Here is a 6770-nt window from a genome sequence, read left to right on the forward strand (position 1 = left end):
ATTAAATAATGAGTTAAGTAGGAGCGAATATGGTTGGAAGATTTGGCGATTGGAATTTGATGATTTCAATGTGATATTTGGATTCAGTGAATTTTTCCGAGTCGGAAGACATAGTTTTCTGCGTAAAAGCGCGCAGTGGAATTTTGACTGGCAGTACCAGCTGAGACCTGTCTGGTATGAGTAAATAAGATTAAGAAATGAGGAATTATGATTAGGGGAGGTAGAAATATTTAAAGTGCGATTTGGAGCGCTAATCTTAAAGGTTTTGGCCCAAAATTGGGCTAACGGACAAAAATAAGTGAACTGGGCCTAAGTGGGCCCAAGACCCAACATATATAAACATTAGTTATGAGCATTTCAGCTCATTTTACCCTAAAAAGAAGGGTTGGGGCGCTGAATTAAGAAGAGAGAAGAGAAGAGAGAAAACCTAACTCTCTTTGATCTTTAAACCACCATAACTTGAGCTACGGAGCTCCGATTGACGAGCCGTTTGCGGCCACGCGTCGCTCTTCTCATCCTCTACAATTCTATCTAAGTTTTGTGGTGAGTATTCCATTCATCTCTGCCCAGTTTTCGAAATTCCCCACTGCTACACGTTTTTGGGAAGTTAGTGTTGAAATTTTGTGATTTTGGGTGTTTAGGGATACTCCAACATGGATTTTAAGTGGGTTCTATCCCTACTTCATATAGGCTGAGGTAAGAAGTGCTCAAACCCTTGTGATTTATCATCTTTATGAGCCCTAAGTTGATGTATGAATGTGATATTGGTTATGTTAGTGCATTTGATGGTTTTGGTGCACAATTGGGAGATTGGTGTTGCTTGAGGAGTTTTGGTGAGGCTTAGGGATAAGGTTGGTGAAGTCTTCCAAAGAAGAGGCTCAATTGATTTGGCTACAAGAGGTACTGTTTAAGTTTCATTTAAGTACCGTGTGGTGTGATGAGAATTCCTAGGCTAGATGCCCCTAGGATTAAGTTTGGATTGTGTAAATGGTTGGTGCTAATATGCATAGTTGGTATGTAATGTGAATTAATGATTGGGTTGAGAATTGTGTGGCCTTGTATGTTTGGTGTATTGAGAATTGAATGTATGGGGTAATGAGTATTGATTTGTGGTTTATGCTTTTAAATTGTGAAATTGGGCCGGAGGCCGTGAATTTTGGGCCGGAGGCCGAGAAGAGGTAAGGAAGGTAAGTTGATGTGTGCATTGTATGATGACACAAGTGATTTGATGAGTTTTAAATAATGAATGTATGAATGATTGGGTTGGTTATTGAATAATAAGGTTTGAGGAGTTGAAGTGTGGAATTTGGTAATTTTGGGTGAAATTATGTAGATGAGGTATGTTTGGTTTTGGTTGAGATATATTATGTGGTCATATATGTAATTATGATTATTGATGCCTTGATGATATGATGATGCATGAGAGATATGTATGTTGTGATATATGCTTGAGGAATGATTAAGGAATGATTAAGGTTGATTTGTGGGTGAAACCACGTGATAGTGAGTATGATATTGATTATGTATAATGATGACCGATTGGAAATAGTATTGTTGGAAATTGGGATGGGGAAGGATGTGTGACATGTTAATGTGTTTGTAATTTCGCCATTTGTCGAAATGGGTAAAAATGGTTATATGGCGGTTCTGTGAATCGTGGTAAAGTATTAATGTATGAGTTGAGGAGGCTTGATGTTGATCTTGGTATATTTTGATGGATTTCAAAAAGGGTTAAAAATTGGCATGTTTTGGTTGATTTTGAAAAGAGTTGAAAATGGCTTGTTTTGAAAATGGCACTTTGTGGTTTTGTATGAAAAATATGGTTTTTGGGCATACTTTGACGGGGCATAACTTGGACTACGGATCTCTGTTTTATGCCAAATCTGTTTAGAAATGAAATTGGATCCGGGATGTCCATGCCGTTCGAAGAACGGGTGAAGAACGATTTAAAATGAGAGAGTTATGTCCGTCGGAAGATTGGGGGTTGAATCTGTGAATTCTGTAGTTTTTAACTTAGAAAATTTTTAGCAGAATGACCCTCCACGCGTAGGCGCACTTGGCGCGTACGCGTCGTTCTTCGAGAAGGCACCATCCACGCGTGCGCGTGGTGTGCGCGTGCGCGTCGATGCGCTGCACCCAATGCCCAGCCATTTTCCCGAGAGTTGTGCCAGTCTTGTGCCTGGGGTGCAAATGCACCCACGCGTACGCGTGGCTGACGCGTACGCGTCGTTGTCTATTTTTCAATCCGCGTGTCCGCGTGAATGGCGCATATGCGCCGATGAGTTTTGTGGCCATCCACGCGTGCGCGTGGAGTACGCGTATGCGTGGACATGCTTTCATGCCAAAGTTGATTTTTGAGTTTTAAAAGTCAAATCTCATACTTCTAAGCCTCTGATCTCACCCCTTATGTATTAAATCATTATGATATGCCTAGCAATGAGAAAGGAGCTAGGGGATGTGGTAACTTGCGAGTGAAGCAAGGGGAAAGTTATGATCAATGATGATCAACGATGATTATATGAGATATGGAGGATGACGGTGGGAGTACCGTGTATGCCATGAGCCGAAGGGCTATATTTATTGATAAATGGCTGGTTCTTGATTGGACCATGAGCCGGATGGCTGAGTTATTGCCGGGTCACGGCAAAGCCATTATTGATTATGGCTGAGAATAATTGCATATATGATTAATGAATGAATGTGTTAAATGGATAATAATGGAAGATGTTGAAATGTGATGTGTAACCCTGGGTAGTAGGCAGTGGCGTTGTCCACTTGCTCTGGGTGTGAGACGGAAAAGGATGTTTATGATAAATGAGTTAATTATGGAGTTTTGAATGAATGTAACTCTGATACCTGGGTAGTAGTAAGGGTTGGGGTTCGTCCCACTTGCTCCAGGTTAATGTTTGAGATTTGATAACAATGAGGATTGATAATATGAATTGAGATTGAATGAATATATGTTTGAGATACCTGGGCAGTAGCAAGGTTTGTGGTTCGTCCCACTTGCTCCGGGTTAATGTTTAAGATACCTGGGCAGTAGCAAGGGTTGTGGTTCGTCCCACTTGCTCCGGGTTAATGCTTAAGATACCTGGGCAGTAGCAAGGGTTGTGGTTCGTCCCACTTGCTCCAGGTCAGAGATTGTGACGCCTGGGTAGTAGCCGTAGTAGTGGTTGTTCCACTGGCTCCAGGTTGAGCTTTTAAACACCTGCCTGGGTAGTAGCCGCAGTAGTGGTTGTTCCACTGGCTCTGGGTTGAGCGGGTAGTAGCAAGGGGGTTGTAGCTCAAACCTACTTGCTCCGCAAGGGGTGTTTCTGTCCAATGGTTAGCTACCAGGACATGTCGGGTTGGCTATATAACCGACAGATGATATCATCAGCCATAGGGCAGGCATACATCATTTTCATATGTTTGAATTGTTTGGGTTTGCCTATTTGTTTTGGATTTCTATATCATATATGCTATGTTACCTGATTACGTGCTACTTGTTCTACTTGTACCTTATTTGTGTATTACTTGTCTGTATTGCTTGTGTTTGTACAACTGAGAAATCCCTCATGTTGGTGTCGGTGGATGTTGGGGGCTGTTCTGGATGAGATGAATTGGTGACGCGATTGCATGATGATGATGATTTTTGAATGAGATAATTTGAGCCCCCTGGGTAGACGCAGTGATGTGATTTCACTAGCTCCAGGCGAGGGTATGATGTATTGATATAGAGTTGCTGAGACAGAACAACTGGTGATGGTTTTGCTTATGATTCTGAGTCTGATTCGTGTAAGAATCAGCGAGTTGGGAAACATGTGTAACATGAACTAGATTTAGTATCCCCTTACGACAGATGCCTATTCATGGATTAGTGAGAATCTAGGCTGGATACTTGGAGAAAAGGAGTTTAGGATGCTTAGTGAGTTTTTATTGCAGTGCATTGTATTTATTTGGCACTTTTACCGTACTGGGAACCCATGGGCCCGGGGTTCTCATTCCGTATATATCTCTTGTTTTTCAGATACAGGTTCAGGTGCTCAGAAGTGAGCTGCGGTTCGTCTGAGAAACGGCGAAGATATTTATTTTCTCTACTTTGTGTTTTCCTTAGAATCTCTCCACCTTTGTTTTGAAAAGATTATATTATCTGTTGAACTCTTTTGGAACTTGCCTATAGAGGCTCTTATGTTTCCTTTGGGAGAGAATAGGATGTACTGTTGTCAGTTACTTTCATACTGTACCCTAGTCGGCCTAAACTTCGCGGGTCGCGACTAGTGGCTATTTACTTATGTTATATATATCTATCTGTTATCTATCTCTTAATCTCCTTTATGCCTTGTCCATATATCGCTTTCGGCTTCACGTTTTATCTTTTCGTTGTCGAATCGTGAGTGATACGTCTTCGCGATTTTATTTCTACTCTTTTCAGGCTTTTCGATTAATACTCCTTTCGAAATTACCTATGTTTATATATTAAAAATCCACCTGAGAGTCGTACCACCGTAATATCATTGACTTATGACTCGAGCATAAGGATTTGAATATTAGGGTGTTACACTTTAAATGCTCAAACAAAATTGTCTCAATTTTAATAAATATAATCACAGTGACATCATTTATCTTGATGCTTCATTCTCTTTTGTGGACGAGCCTATATATGTGCATATGTAAGAAGAATTTAAATTATATGCATTATCAAATCTAAGAAAATTATATAAAAAGTTAATTAATTGTTTTTCTAATTTAAAAAATTTACAAAAAAACATATATATGATTATTAAGTGATTATATATTGTCACTACGTATAAAAAAAATACACCCACACATATATATTGGTCCTTTACATAATTAAATAGGAGATTATTTAAAGGTAAGTACGGGTAACAGGTACTTGATTATCTGATCGAATTTAAATAGAAGTTATTAAATTGGTTTTGGAATTAATGGGTAATAGTATTTGATTCGAATCAAACTCATTATTCTTTTTAGTAATTGGTTCGAGTAACAGTTTTAGGATGCAGAATTTGAATCAACTTGTAGATCCGATCATATATTATTTATTTTTTTTAAATATATATGTCTTTTAATATATTTAGATTTTAATGTCTTTAGTATTTAATATGTTTGGATTTTAATGTGTTTAATTTTTAATGTATTTAGTGTTTAATATTGTGGATTTTTTTATTGATTTTACATATTTATTGTATTTATAGAGTTTTTAAGATAAAAATTTTGTTTTTAATTTTTTATAAATTTTTATTTTATCAGATACTCAATTATCTGAATCGATATGTTCTTAATCGATTTGGTTTGGTTCAAATACATACAGAAAAAAAAAACATAAACACAAATCAAATCGAATCAATTATAATTCAATTGATTCGATTCTTATTTTACCCTAAACCTAAATCAATTTAATCCGTGTTCATCCTAAAATTATGACCCTTTGCTTAAGCTAGTGTTTGATGCCAAGAAAAATGACACAAACATATAATATGACAATTAGAAAATAATTGACTGATTAGATATTAATAAGTATTGATAAATATTAGTGATGAGAGAAATAATAAAAATAAAAACTATATATAGATATATATATCGTAATATTATATTTGTGTCCCATATTATTTCCGTGCTTCACAGGTACTAAACAATTTAATGAGCCAATTCACTTATTGTGTTGTGATGAAGGCAAGTGACAAGGTTGGCATAATATCCATGCCAGAGCAATATTTTTTATAAAAGAAATATTTCATTTGAGACGAAATTTTATTTCAGTACACCTTAGTGATTTATTTATATTAATTTTTAAACTCAATTGAGAGTATGATAACACCATTTTATTAAATTGAAAGACAATACCATTATGAAAATAAAAAATTGTTCACCAACCATAAAACATAGTCAAAGTCTTTTTAAATAAAAAAACTCTAGAATAACATACATAAAACCAATTTTAAGATTATATATAAGAGAGCATGCTACCATACTACTAAAAGAGCTTAGGGGGGAAACTAAATCTTATTTTTAAGTAGATAGATAGATAATAAGTAGATAAATTAGTTTTTCTTAGCTCTTACTCAAAGTAATAGGCAGTGATTATAAAACTAATTTATTTAATAATAAATTAGAAATATTAACACTAAAAAAGAGTAATAAAATAGTTTATTTAAAAGAAATTTTCTCGAATCACCCTTTTACCATACTTAAATCCTATTAAAATTATAATTTATACTTTTAGAATATATGTTAATTATTGTTAGTTTTTTTTTATAAAAGTATAAAAATAATATTTTTTAAATAATAATAATAATAATAATAATAATAATAATAATAATAATAATAATTTTAATATGTATTCTAAAATTAAATAATATCCAATATATGTGGCCTGGCATGGACAAATTAATTATGAAATGTTGATTTTCATTGGAGACAGACATTCCCTGTAATACCAACCATTTGACCCAATTCCTAATCTCAGATTTGGACTGTTCGATGCATGGCAATATGTTATGACTTTTTCGTTGACTTCTCTACCCTCTCACTTGATGTTGAATTGTTGATTACTCCTCTCAGCCACCATTTATTACTTTCTTATTCTCAACCACTAGTAATAATAATAATAATAATAATAATAATAATAATAATAATAATAATAATAATAATAATAATAATAATAATAATAATAATAATATTATTATTATTATTATTATTATTATTATTATTTAAAATAAATAAATAGAAAAATAGAATAGAAAAATTACATTAGAAAAAATATTATT

Source organism: Arachis hypogaea, chromosome 10 (assembly GCF_003086295.3).
Source record: "Arachis hypogaea cultivar Tifrunner chromosome 10, arahy.Tifrunner.gnm2.J5K5, whole genome shotgun sequence".
In the NCBI taxonomy this organism is placed as follows: domain Eukaryota; kingdom Viridiplantae; phylum Streptophyta; class Magnoliopsida; order Fabales; family Fabaceae; genus Arachis; species Arachis hypogaea.